General features: G+C 43.4%; 1 pseudogene; it reads left to right on the plus strand.

The window, feature by feature from the left end:
- The first annotated feature begins 2,350 nt into the window (after positions 1-2,350).
- On the plus strand, positions 2,351-13,715 carry LOC108581487 (annotated as a pseudogene).
- Positions 13,716-14,542: the final 827 nt, after the last annotated feature.

The raw sequence follows: 14,542 nt of genomic DNA on the forward strand, positions 1-14,542 counted from the left end.
GCCTGGCCAATATGGTGAAATCCTGTCTCTACTAAAAATATAAAAATTAGCCAGGTATGGTGGCGTGCACCTGTAGTCCTAGCTACTCAGGAGGCTAAGGCAGCAGAATTGCTTGAACCTGGGAGGTGGAGGTTGCAGTGAGCCAAGATCGCACCACTGCACTCCAGCCTGGGCAACAGAGTGAGATTCTGTCTCAAAAAAAAATTAAAAAATTATTTCAATTTGGAGGATCAAAATGTGTGATAACTCTCCCTCAGATACATGGAATCAAGTGTTTTGAATGTTCTGAACATGTAAGCACACTCTGAAAGACTCGATGCCAAATGATTTTTTATTAGGATGCTTGGGTCACTGACTAGGTGTATTTGAACCTTCCTTCTCCTCTCCCCCCAACAAAAAACATTTTTATTGCTTTATTATTTAATAATAATATTTTCAGCTTTCACAATTGTCCTGTACCTAATAGTTAACGCTTAAGTTCAAATTTAAAATAATATGAATAAAGTAATACATATTTCCAGAACTAAAATTGCTTTAAATCTAAATCAGTACACCTACTACGTACCCACATTTTTAACAAATAAATAACTGCATATTAGAATATTTATAATGATTATTTTCACATGGTTCATATCTGATTTAAGGGACATTTCACCAAGAAATAATCTGCTGGAAAAAGTATTGCAGAAATATAGTTACAACATGTAGATAATTAAAATAATAAAAATTAATCCCAGCACTTTGAGAGGCCAAGGCGGGAGGACTGCCTGAGCTCAGGAGCTCGAGACTACTAAAACACAAAAAACGCCAGACACGGTGGCTCACGCCTGTAATCCCAACACTTTCGGAGGCCGAGGTGGGCGGATCGTGAGGTCAGGAGTCTGAGACCAGTCTGGCCAACATAGTGAAAGCCCATCTCTACTAAAAATACAAAAAATTAGTCGGGTGTGGTGGTGTGCACCTATAATCCCAGCTACTCGAGAGGCTGAGGCAGGAGAACAGTGTTAACTTGGGAGGCAGAGGTTGCAGTGAGCCAAGATTGCGCCATTGCACTCTAGCCCGGTCGACAGTGCAAGACTCCGTCTCAAAAAAGAAAAAAAAAAAGGAAAAAAGAATTAGCCGGGTGTGGTGGTGGGTGCCTATAGTCCCAGCTACTTTGGAGGTTTAGGCATGAGAATTGCTTGAACCGGGAAGCAGCGATTTCAGTGAGCTGAGATCATGCCGCGGCACGCTAGCCTGGGACATAGAGTGAGACTCCATCTAAAAAAAAAAAAAAAAAAAATTGTAGAAATTTGGAACATTTACTGAAAAGAATTACTCTGGCTTCATTCCTATACCCGATAATGTTTAAAATAATATATCTTTATATCTTTAAAAGACTATGATAGTCTTGAACTGAACAAAATTCACAGCTGATATTATCAGCTTGAAGTAAACACACAACATATGCTAGGTAGTATGCTCTACAAATAAGCTACAGGATGTAAACAAGGCCAGAAATGTGTTATTGTAAATTCAGCATGGTTAATCCTACCAAATGAAGATTGTCTGCCTATATTTTTCAAAAAGGAAAACAAGCTGGGTACGGTGGCTCACACCTGTAATCCCAGCACTTTGGGAGGCTGGGGCAGGCAGATCACTGGAGGTCAGGAGTTCGAGACCAGCCTGGCCAACATGGTGAAACCCCATCTCTACTAAAAATACAAAAAAAGGCTGGGCACAGTGGCTTACACCTGTAATCCCAGCACTTCAGGAGGCCGAGGCGGGCAGAACACCTGAGGTCAGGAGTTTGAGACGAGCCTGGCCAACATGGTAAAACACCATCTCTACTAAAAATATAAAAATTAGCTGGGCATGGTAGCGTGTGCCTGTAATCCCAGCTACTCAGGAGGCTGAGACAGGAGAATCACTTGAACCTAGGAGGTGGAGGGTGCAGTGAGCTGAGATTACACCACTGCACTCCAGCCTGTGCGGCAGAGCAAGACTCCGTCTCAAAAAAAATGTATATATATATATCCAGCGTGGCGGCAGGTGCCTGTAATCTCTGCTACTTGGGAGGCTGAGGCAAGAGAATCACTTGAATCCAGGAGGTGGAGGTTGTAGTGAGCTGAAATTGCACCACTGCACTCCAGCCTGGGCTACAGAGGGATACTCCATCTCAAAAAAAAAAAAAAAAGGAAAACAAAAAGACACTTAAGAGTTTTATCTGTTCTGCCCCAACAACCCTTTATATTGTTTCTCTTTGATATAATGGTACTGTTTTGGTCACATATATTTACTCCCAAGAAAATCTGAATTGAACTTTGCTTTTTACTTGGAGTTTTGTGATTTTCATAATTGCTGCAAGGGACTAACCAAAAGCATAGATCTGTTATATAAGCAACAGAGTAACATTTTTGGATTTAATACTGCTCAACTGTAAAAATAATTCATTAACTCAGTCTTTACCCCATTTGTGTCTGTCATTTCCTATAGATTTAAGGTTATTTCCATTGTATGAACTGATAACACAACTGAAAACCACCTATATTTATTCATCTATTAACTTCTAAAAGGATTATAGGTCATCACCATCTATCTATTTTCTGAACCTAAGTAGACTCCTTATAGTTTCATTTTTTCAGCCATTTTCTCTATTTTGTTCTATGGGCCCTAATATAATATTAATATATAATGGCTAACTTTGATTTTTTACTATGTATTGTGTTGTAATTAATTTAATACTTATAAGAACCTTATTAATAAGAAGTAGCTTCTCCACTTCTTCTGGAATCTCCACCTGGTTGTCTGCCTACTTCTACTCCTGCCTCCACCATGTCCATCAGGATGACCCAGAAGTCCTACAAGGTGTCTACCTCTGGTCCCCGGGCCTTCAGCAGCCATTCCTACGCTAGTGGGTCCGGTGCCCGCATCAGCTCCTCAGGCTTCTCCTGAGTGGGCAACAGCAGCTTCTGGGGTGGCCTGGGTAGAGGCTATGGTGGGGCCAGCAGCGTGGGAGGCATCACCACCGTCACAGTCAACCAGAGCCTGCTGAGCCCCCTTAACCTGGAGGTGGACCCCAACATCCAGGCCTTGTGCACCCAAGAGAAGGAGCAGATCAAGACTCTCAACAACAAGTTCGCCTCCTTCATAGACAAGGTATGGTTCCTGGAGCAGCAGAACAAGATGCCGGAGACCAAGTGGAGCCTCCTGCAGCAACAGAAGATGGCTCGGAGCAACACGGACAACATGTTTGAGAGTTACACCAACAACCTTAGGCGGCATAGACACTCTGGGTCAGAAGAAGCTGAAGCTGGAGGCAGAGCTTGGCAACATGCAAGACCTGGCGGAGGACTTTAAGTATAAGGATGAGATCAATAAGCACTCAGAGATGGAGAATGAATTTGTTCTCAAGAAGAATGTGGATAAAGCTTACATGAACAAGGTAGAGCTGGAGTCTCACCTGGAAGGGCTGACTGACGAAATCGACTTCCTCAGGCAGCTGTATAAAGAGATCAGGAGCTGCAGTCCCAGATCTCAGACACGTCTGTGGTGCTGTCCATGGACAGCAGCCGCTCCCTGGACATGGACAGCATCATCGCTGAGGTCAAGGCACAGTACAAGGAGATTGCCAACCACAGCCAGGCTGAGGCCAAGAGCATGTACCAGATCAAGTATGAGGAGCTGCAGATGCTGGCTGGGAAGCACAGGGATGACCTGCGGCATACAAAGACTGAGATTTCTCAGATGAACCCAAACATCAGCCAGCTCCAGGCTGAGATTGAGGGTCTCAAAGGCCAGAGGGCTTCCCTGGAGGCCGCCACTGAGATGCCGAGCAGTGTGGGGAGTTGGCCATTAAGGATGCCAACACCAAGCTGTCCGAGCTGTAGGCTGCCCTGCAGCGGGCCAAGCAGGACATGTGCAGCAGTTGCATGAGTACCAGGAGCTGATGAACATCAAGCTGGCCCTAGACATGGAGATCGCCACCTACAGGAAGCTGCTGGAGGGCGAGGAGAGCTGGCTGGAGTCTGGGATGCAGAACATGAGTAACCATACGAAGACCATCAGCAGCTATGCAGGTGGTCTGAGCTTGGCCTATGGGGGCCTCACAAGCCCCGGCCTCAGCTATGGCCTGGGCTCCAGCTTTGGCTCCGGTGTGGGCTCCAGCTCCTTCAGCCACACCAGCTCCACCAGGGCCGTGGTTGTGAAAAAGATAAAGAACCGCAATGGGAAGCTGGTGTCCGAGTCCTCTGACGTCCTGCCCATTGAACAGCTGCAGCAGTCCCTCCCAGCCTGCCCCGCCTGCAGCTGCCCCAGAGCCCAGGAGGGAGGCCACTGTGCAGGGGAGCACAGGAAACAGGTGACCCACCTGAGGCTAGCCCTAACCCTCAGCCCACCCACGGGAGGAGTTTACTGCCTGGGCACCCCCTTTACTCCATGCCTCCAGCTACAAAACAATTCAATTGCTTTTTTGGGGGGGTCCAAAATAAAACCTCAGCTAGCTCTGCCAAAAAAAAAAAAAAAAAACCTTATTAAAACTTCGTTAAAAAAAACAAAATAGAACCACCAGTTAGAAATCTGACATAAGAGAAACAATATATAAGACTATAGGGACAAAGTAGATAAGAATCCCAAATAGCTATTTTTTTTTATTTTTGGAAGATACAAGTGAAAATTTTTCATTTGGTTTTACATTGTTTTTACAGTGCTTATATATTTCTGGTCTTGATTACATCTTGCAGTCTTGTAGTATGAGGAAAGTACTAGTATTATTATCTCTTTTCATGCATAGTAACTAAGTTACTTGTTCCAAGTTTCAGAGATATCAAGGAATAGTGCTGGAGTTCAAATCTGGCCAGTCTGGTTCCCAAATCCTTGCTGTAAACCACTATGTTATGTAGCCCCTGTGCCTATGTGGCATAAATTAAAGGCCAGAGGGAAGCAGAGTCCTTTCTAAAATGGAAGGCATCAGAGCCGCACATATCCCAGATTATATACCTCTGCCTGCTACTACTCACCAGAGCCACGTTCTTCCAAAGGCAACAGGGCCACCTTGAGTATTAGAGTCTGCTTAAGGCCTTGCTTGACTCCCCTTATTCCTACTTCCTGGCTCTTCAAGGCAACATAGAGAGAGATGGTCATCAGGCTCCCTTCTCTTTAGGGACTCATTTTCTGAAGGAAAGTCATTTCCCACATAGTTTATGGCAAAGGCAGGACAGGACCAGTCTTAGCCACAGTTACAGAAAAGAGAAATTTTCTTTGTTACTTTCTTAGCCAGCAAAACCCATTTCCCAGCCTCTTGATGTACTCAGAGCCTAACCTGCTTTTTTTTTTTTTTTTTTTTTTTCGTGATAGAGTCTCACTCTGTTACCCAGGCTAGAGTGCAGTGGCACAATCTCGGCTCACTGCAGCCTTGGCCTCTCGGGTTCCAGCGATTATCCTGCCTCAGCCTCCCGGGTAGCTGGGATTATAGGCATGCACCACCACTCCTGGCTAATTTTTGTATTTTTAGTAGAGACGGGGTTTCACCATGTTGGCCAGGCTGGTCTCAAACTCCTGACCTCAGATTATCCCCCTGCCTCAGTCTCCCAAAGTGCTAGGATTATAGGCATGAGCCACTGTGCCTGACCCCTAACCTACTCTTGATACTCACTGCCCTCACGATGATTGCCTTTAACCTGTTCAGAAGCCTCCATTGTAGCCCTCCACTCCGTAGTGCCATCTTGCAGTCTCATTCTTTAAACTACCTCCCCTTCTGTGGAAAAAGTGCTAGTTACTCTTTAGTATCTGTATGCCCCTTCTTCCATAATGATAGAGCACCTACTGTCTGGCTGCCTTGCAGTTAGTTATGGCCATATAACTAAGTTTTACCCAATGGGATGTAAACATACTGATGGGGTTCAGGATATGCTACCCTGAAATATGGCACCCTGACATTTGAGAAAACAGCGGAAGCAGGAAGTCACTCTCATTTTCCCTGACCTGTCTCCCCTGAAGCAGGTTATAAGACCCCCATTTGAGAGGTACTCCTCCTATACCTGAAGGAAAGGGAACATACTGAACCTGAACAAACAGGCCTTTCAAATTCCCATAAGGTCATCATCATCATATCCTACCCTCTCTGTTCAATCATACTTCTCTAAAATTGTCCACTTCTTCGTCAAACCTAAGCATAAAAAAAACCACACAAGCTTACCTGTTTCTTTGGTCTTCATTTCCTTAGGAAGGCTCCTATGTCACATAAAAGTCTTACTGAATAAATTTGTATGTTTTTCTTATTTGTTATTATAGAAGCCTCAGCCATGAACCTAGTAATGAGTTAGGAAAGAAATCTCTTCTCCCCAGCCCGGCACGGTGGCTTACAGTTGTAATTCCAGCACTTTGGGAAGCCAAGGCAGGAGGATCACTTTAGGTCAGGAGTTCAAGACCAGCCTGGTCAACATGGTGAAACCCCGTGTCTACTAAAAATTCAAAAAAAATTAGCCTGGCATGGTGTGCCTGCCTGTAGTACCAGCTAATCGGGAGGTTGAGGCAGGAGAATTGCTTGAACCCAGAAGACGGAGGTTGCACTGAGCCAAGGTTGCACGACTGCACTCCAGCCTGGGTGATACAGCAAGACCCTGTCTCAAAAAAAAGAAGAAATCTCTTCTTCTCTACCACACATTGTATATTTACGGGAAGTATGCTTAAAGAAAGGTGATACGCTCTTCTTTCTCCGTGTGTCTTCCTGCTGGCTGGAATGTAGATTTTATCTCTTCTGTGAGGCACAGCAGATAGCAAGATAGAAGGAACCTAAGTCCCCAACACGATGGAATGCCATAACAGACTTGGTCTGACAACCTGGTAGACTTCAGTTATTTTATTTTGTTATTATTATTATTTTTGAAATGGAGTCTCGCTGTGTCACCCAGGCTGGAGTGCAGTGGCACGATCTCGGCTCATTGCAGCCACTGCCTCCCGGGTTCCAGCAATTCTCCTGCCTCAGCGTCCCTGGTAGCTGGGATTACACGCATGTGCCACACCTGGCTAATTTTTGTATTTTTAGCAGAGACAGGGTTTCACCATGTTGGCCAGGCTAGTCTCAAACTCCTGATCTCAGGTTATCCACCCGCCTCAGCATCCCAAAGTGCCAGGATTACAGGCGTGAGCCACTGCACCTGGTCAACTTCAGTTATTTTAATGAATTCTGGAATATGGCAGAGAAACAAACTTGTACCTTGAGGCTACTATTATCCTGTAGTATTTTTGTTACTGGCAGGCAAATTTAACGTGCCCAGCCGACCTCAGTTATTTTAATGAATTCCGGAATATGGCAAAGAAACAAACTCTTACCTTGAGGCTACTATTATCTGCAGTTATTTCTGTTACTTGCAGGCAAACTCAACCTATTTGCCCTCTAGTGTGTGTGTGTGTGTGTGTGTGTGGCAGGGTCTTGCTTTGTCACCCAGGCTGGGGTGCAGTGGTGCCATAACGGCTTGCTGCAACCTTGATCTCCTGGGCTCAAGGGATCCTCCCACCTCAGCCTCTGGAGTAGCTGGGACTACAGGCATGCACCACCCACATCTGTAGTTCCAGATGGTGGGAGAATCGTTTGACCCCAGGAGGTCAAGGCTGCAGTGAGCTGTGATTGTAGTTTTTGTAGAGATTGAATTTCATCATGTTGCCCAGGCTGGTCTCGAATTCCTGGGCTCAAGTGATCCTCCTGCCTTGGCCTCCCTAATATATAATGAAATAATTACATAAATTATTATGCTTAGATTCCAGGTGTGAGCCACCATGTCAGGCCTCTTTCTACCATTGATTAGCAAGACTTGTGGCTTTGCTAACATAAACAGAAGAATATCCTTTCAATAACATGAAACTTTGAGTTGGTCTCTCCTGATTCAGCAAGTGATATATTAAAGGGGGAAAAGGAATTTAGAAAAACCATCTCTTAAGATAAAAACTCAGCTTGTGGCCAGGTGAGGTGGCTCATGCCTATAATTCCAGCACTTTGGGAGGCTGAAGAGAGAGGATTGCTTGAGTCCAGGAATCCAAGATCAGCCTGGGCAATATAGTGAGACCTCATATCTGCAAATAATAATTTTTAAAAATTAGCTGGGTATGGTGGTGCGCATCTGTAGTCCCAGTTACTTAGGAGGCTGAGGTGGGAGAATAGCTTGACCACAGGAGGTCAAGGCTGCAGTGAGCTATGATTGGGCCACTGGGCTGCAGCCTGGGTAACATGGTGAGACCTCAAAAGAAAAAAAAAAAAAGAAAAGAAAAAAAGGAAAACTCAGCTTGCTTGCAAGGCTACTGACATGCATAATACTATTTTGTTTTCAAAAGTTGAATACCATGTAGCATTTTCTTTTTGTACCCTTTCCATATCCCAGTTCTGCCAGCCTGATCATCATCTCTGCCAACTAGAGCAAAGATTGGGTTCTGAGAAAAGCAAAAAAGAAACTAACAAGAATAGTTTTCAAAACATTATGTTGTTACAATTACCTGAAGGAAAAGAGCTAAGTTTCATTCCTTTGCATTCCTTAGGCCAACAGTCCCCAATCATTTTGGCACCAGGGATGGGTTTCATCATAAGACAATCTTTCCATGGACTGGGACGGTGGGTGGGGAGATGGTTATCAGGATGATTCAAGCACACTACATTTATTGTGCACCTTATTTCTATTATTATATTGTACTATACAATGAAATAATTACATAAATCACCTTAATGTAGAATCAGTGGGAGCCCTGAGCTTGTTTTCCTACAACTAGATCATACCATATGGGAATGATGGGAGACAGTGACAGATCATCAGGCATTAGATTCTCATAAGGAGCATGCAACCTAGGTCCCTTGCATGTGCAGTTCACAGTAAGGTTCAGGCTCCTGTGAGAATCTGCCGCCACTTCTGCTGCTGCTGATCTGACAGGAGGCGGAGCTCCAGCGGTAATGCACGCAATGGGGAGCAGCTGTAAATATAGATGAAGCTCCACTCTCGCTCTCAGAAATAATAATTCAGTCAAATACAGATGAACCTCCTGCTGTGCAGCTTGGTTCCTAACATGCCATGGACCAATACTGGTTTGTGGCATAGGGGTTGGGGACCCTGCCTTAGGCCATTTCCCATCCACACAGCTGCCAAAGCTCATCTTTTTAAAACGGCTGACAAATTTATAGAAACAGAAAGCAGAATAGAGGTTACTAGGGCTGGGAGAAAAAGAATGGAGAATTATTACTTAGTGGGTACAGAGTTTCTGTTTGTAGTGATGGAAAGGTTTTAGAAATAGAGAGTAGTGATAGTCACACAATATTGTGACTACAATTAATGACACTTAATTGTAATTCTAAAATACTGAAAATGGCACACTTAATAATACATATTTTTACCACAAAATAAATAAAAGCTAGAAAAAAAGTATGTTAAAAGAATACAGGAAAAGATGCCTACCCCAAAACCTTTCAATCATCTCTATTTCTATACCGACTTCTTATTCTAATTTTTATGAAAGCTTTTGGAGGCTGCAGAATGTGTCTAATATGTAACCAGCATATTTGTTTGCTTAGCTGAATAATTACAAATAAAAGCACTTTACTTGGAGACCGGGGGCAGTGGCTCAATCCTGTAATCTCAGCACTTTGGGAGGCCAAGGCAGGAGGATCACTTGAGGCCAGGAGGTCGGGACCACCCTGGCCAACATGGTGAAACCCAGTTCTCTACTAAAAAGGCAAAAATTAGCTGGGTGTAGTGGTGGGCGCCTGTAATCCCAGTTACTTGGGAGGCTGAGGCACGAGAAGCACTTGAACCTGGGAGGCAGAGTTTGCAGTAAGCCAAGAGCATGCCACTACACTGCAGCCTGGGCGACAGAGTGAGACCCCGTCTCAAAAAAATAAAAAATAGTCGGGCGCAGTGACTCACACCTGTAATCCCAGCACTTTGGGAGCCTGAGGCGGGCGGATAACCTGAGGTCAGGAGTTTGAGACCATCCTGGCTAACACAGTGAAACCCCATCTGTACTAAAAACACAAAAAATTAGCTGGGCGTGGTGATGGGCGCCTGTAATCGTAGCTACTCGGGAGGCTGAGGCAGGAGAATCACTTGAACCCAGGAGGCGGAGGTTGCAGTGAGCCGAGATGGTGCCACTGCACTCCAGCCTGAGAGACAAGAGCGAAACTCTGTCTCAAATAAATAAAAAATAATAAATAAATAAAATAGCACTTTACTTGGTATACGTTTTTTTCCATTTAATGATGTGGGGGCAGAAGTAACTCCTTAGCAGCTCATACCCAGATTCCTTGTACAGAGAGAGAGATACCGTTTACTTGAGCAGAGCTTTAAGGTAAACAACAGTAACAAAAAGAATCTCAGCTAGGGAAGGACTCTGCTTAGATTAATCCAGGGGAGGAGGAATACCTGAATCACACTTAAGCTTGGCAAATCTAGATCCTTGATTAATTTTCAAATTATTTGCCATCTAAGATTGTGTATAATTTTGTATAAGATACGGGTTTAGCAGTGTCCCCTTCATATTTACTTAGTAAAGAAAACCAAAAGTTTATTGATTACAAAAACTGAAGTATATATTTAAAAAGTTGTTGGTGGGAAGAAAAATGATGCCAGAGCCCAAGAAATTAATTAAGTCAGTAATAGCAAGAGGACCAGATGAACCAGAAGAAAGGAAAATACAAAGAAATTAAAATCAGCAAATAAAGCAAAAGTATTCTAAAATCTAAATGGGAATTTAAGTAAACAGAATGAAACGGGGTTGAGAGGTTACTGAAAACATAGGCAACCTTAAATGTCTTGCATTCTTTAAGCCTTTACAGAGTGTTATTTTATTATTATTATTATGAGATAGAGTCTCGCTGTGTCACCCAGGCTGGAGTGAGGTGGCACAATCTCGGCTCACTGTAACCTCCGCCTTCCAGGTTCAAGCAATTCTCCTGCCTCAGCCTCCCAAGTAGCTGGGACTATAGATGCATGCCATCACACCCAGCTAATTTTTGTGTTTTTAGTAGAGATGGGGTTTCACTCTGTTGGCCAGGCTGGTCTCCAACTCCTGACCTCAGGTGATCCTCTCACCTCGGCCTCCCAAAATGCTGCGATTACAGGTATGAGCCACTGCGCCCAGCCCAGAGTGTTATTTAAATTTTGCACATTAAATATCTCTTGAGCATTACTATACTCACAGCAATATGAAAGCATTTGTCCTTGCTTCCACCAGAAAGGAGATTTCCTGTCATTCAGGTAATTTAATCTCCACGTTCTACCTTGTTTACAGCCATATAGCTGTTAAGATTGTAGCCTGGGCCAGAGATCAGTATAGCAGAATTGGAAGGAGCTATTATGGTGTGACTTGTTGAAAGAGTTTCTGTCTAAAATCAAATTCTTCCACTGACTTGCTTCACTGACTCTTATTCCCACCATTTGAAAATGTTTGCTTTGGGTTAAGGTATTATTGTCACAAGAAATTTTCTTAAGACATAGATCTCCCAGGGAGAGCTAAGATAACCCAAAGCTCTGGGCTTCATTTGTTTTTGTTTGTGTGTTTTTTTTTGAGACAGAGTCTCACTCTGTCGCCCAGGCTGCAGTGCAGTGGTGTGATCTCGGCTCACTGCAAGCTCCACCTCCCGGGTTCACGCCATTCTCCTGCCTCAGCCTCCTGAGTAGCTGGGGCTACAGACAACCGCCACCGCGCCCGGCTAATTTTTTGTAGTTTTTAGTACAGACGGGGTTTTACCGTGTTAGCCAGGATGGTCTCGATCTCCTCACCTTGTGATCTGCCTGCCTCGACCTCCCAAAGTGCTGGAATTACAAGCATGAGCCACTGTGCCTGGCCTGGGATTCATTTGTTAATGTGAACTCAGCAGGACACGAAGGAACAAGGCACAGAACAGCTAAGTTTGTGTGTGTGGAAGGTCCCGTGGATCTGTTTTCTCTCACACATCTCAGTCAGAAGTCTCATGTCACTACATACTAACATATTTTCCTCATTTAATATCCGATATTGCTACTGATGAGTATTTCCCTTTAATGAATTACATTTGGGTTATAGTTATCTTCACCATTCCTACATAGGTAAGCAGGCAGTTCTTAATTTACAAATGAGCCAAACATTCATACAGCAATTTTGGTCTCCCATTGCCAATTAATTATGGAAAACGATGCAGCTTTTTTGTAAATCTGGGGCTTAAATGTGAAGGAAGAAAAGACTCCCAGGTCGAGATGTGCTTACACTGGCTGACTCCAAGGACAATCTTGCTGGCAGTGATACCCTACCTATTTAGAAGCCACTCTCTCCCTTTCCTCTTCCCCAAATCTCTTCCAAATGTTGCCTAAATTCCACCATATAGAGTTTGTTTTGATTAATAAAATTCAAATGCACCTGAGAGAGAATTCAAAAGGACACAGAGGCCAAATTTGGGGCAATTTAAATATCAAAAGGAGTAATGACTGCAATTGATTATAAAACAGTGAATAAGTAAAAACCCATGAATCTATAGTGATACTCAGAGAGAAAAAAGATAATTTGCCACCTTTGAAGGTGACTGTTATACTAACTTCTTATTCTGAAAATTGGTAATTAAAGCACCTACCCTATCTTTTAAGGAGGAATTGTAGTTCATTCCCAGCTGAAGAAACGTTGTGTGTGTGCGTGTGTGTGTGTGTGTATTTATAAATGCTAGCTAATAAATGTAGAAGAAATGATATAATTAGAAAAGTCATCATTCTGTCATCCCTAATGAAATAATTCAGTCAAGGGTGATCAAGAATGCTAACACATAATGGGAAAGGTTGTTTTGGGGTCCGATATTTGCATGGGACTAAAGTACCACCTCACAGATGACCTTCTAATTACAAAGGAGGGCTTTACCACTTTGATGACATTTAACATCACAAATAGCGGGACAATCTGATATTGTGTATCGCCTGATGTGACACAACAATCTAAAGTACACATCATCACCTCTGATATATTCTTGCTCAACCTGATTAATTTGAAGTTAATAAGAGTTTGAATTTAACCTTCCAATTTATAGGAAATGAAGGAGATAGAGAATCAAGTTAAATCGCACCTGGAGAAAACAATCAAATAAACCCAAAATGTAAAGCATCCTACAAATTAATTTGTCCTGATCTCTTCAAAAGGTCAATTTTATGGGGAAAAAAGTGGAGGTGTGACACCTTTCCTTACCCATTGTAAAGGTCATGGCCAACACTCTTATAACAGAAGACAAGTTAGTAAAAGTGTAACTAATTTATTTAATCAAAGTTTTATGTGAAAGTCTTTTGTAAAGCACCTACCAAAAAGATTTCAGCCTTTTCAGACTTCCAAATTGGGATTTGTCTGAAAGAGAACATAGTCCCTGTGAATGACTCCTCAATACTTCTTGTATCAAATTACCTCCTCAGTCTCTAAATCAGGGGAGGGGGGGGGGGGGGGTGGGGGGGGGGGAGGTGAGTGTGTGTTGGGAGAAGGAAGTGATATATCTTGTCATCTTAACACACTAATCAGGCCTAACCTCTTCTTTAGCTTCCCACTAGGCATGTACAAATTCCCTGAGAGTTCTCACGCACTTACACCACCTCATACTTTTCCCAGGGAAAGTGGTCACTCCTAGGAGAACAATGGGTGCATTTCACAAAGTTTCTCAGGAAGTTCCATACCTCAGTGTGACAAAACCTTATGGAAACAAGAGGAGAGAGAAAATGAAAAAGGGAAGGATCCAGAAGGAAGCAATGATGAACTAAAGGGAAGAATCAATGTCCTTAATAAAGACAAAAAATGAAAACATCGAAAAGAAGGAACAGGGCCGGGTGTGGTGGCTCACACCTGTAATCCCTGCACTTTGGGAGGCCAAGGCGGGTGGATCACCTGAGGTCAGGTGTTTGAGACTAACCTGGCCCACATGATGAAACCCTGTCTCTACTAAAAATACAAAAAATTAGCTGGGCATGGTGGGATTACGCGCCTGTAATCCCAGCTACTCAGGAGGCTGAGGCAGGAGAATCACTTGAACCTGGCAGGCAGAGGTTGTAGTGAGCCGAGATCGCGCCACTGCAATCCAGCCTGGGCAACGAAAGCAAAACTCCAACTCAAAAAATGAAAAATAAAAATAAATAAAACTTAGCCAGGTATGCTGGTACATGCCTGTAATCCCAGCTACTTGGGATGTCGACGCAGGAGAATCGCTTAAATCCAGTAGGTAGAGGTTGCAGTGAGCCAAGATCATGCTGCTGCACTTCAGCCTGAGCAGCAGAGCGAGATTCTGTCTAAAAAAAAAAAAAAAAAGGAAAAAGAAAAAAAGGAGGAACAGGCAGTAATGTTAATCCCTAGGTCAGGGAGGATTAACATTTAAGAACAGGGAAATTAATTTGACAGTTAGATAATCGCTTGTGACCTTGGAAAAACAATTTCTATAGCCTGTGGCAGAAACTAGGAGCACTTAAGAAATGAGTGGCAGCCTGAGGCAGAAACTAGATTATGAACACTTAAGAAATGAGTGGCTGATGAGAAAGCGGAAGTAAATACAAGATGGCAAGTGAATAAATTTCTGGAAAGAGATCAGGTACCTGCT

The sequence above is a fragment of the Papio anubis genome, chromosome 10 (genome assembly GCF_008728515.1).
Source record: "Papio anubis isolate 15944 chromosome 10, Panubis1.0, whole genome shotgun sequence".
NCBI classification, from domain to species: domain Eukaryota; kingdom Metazoa; phylum Chordata; class Mammalia; order Primates; family Cercopithecidae; genus Papio; species Papio anubis.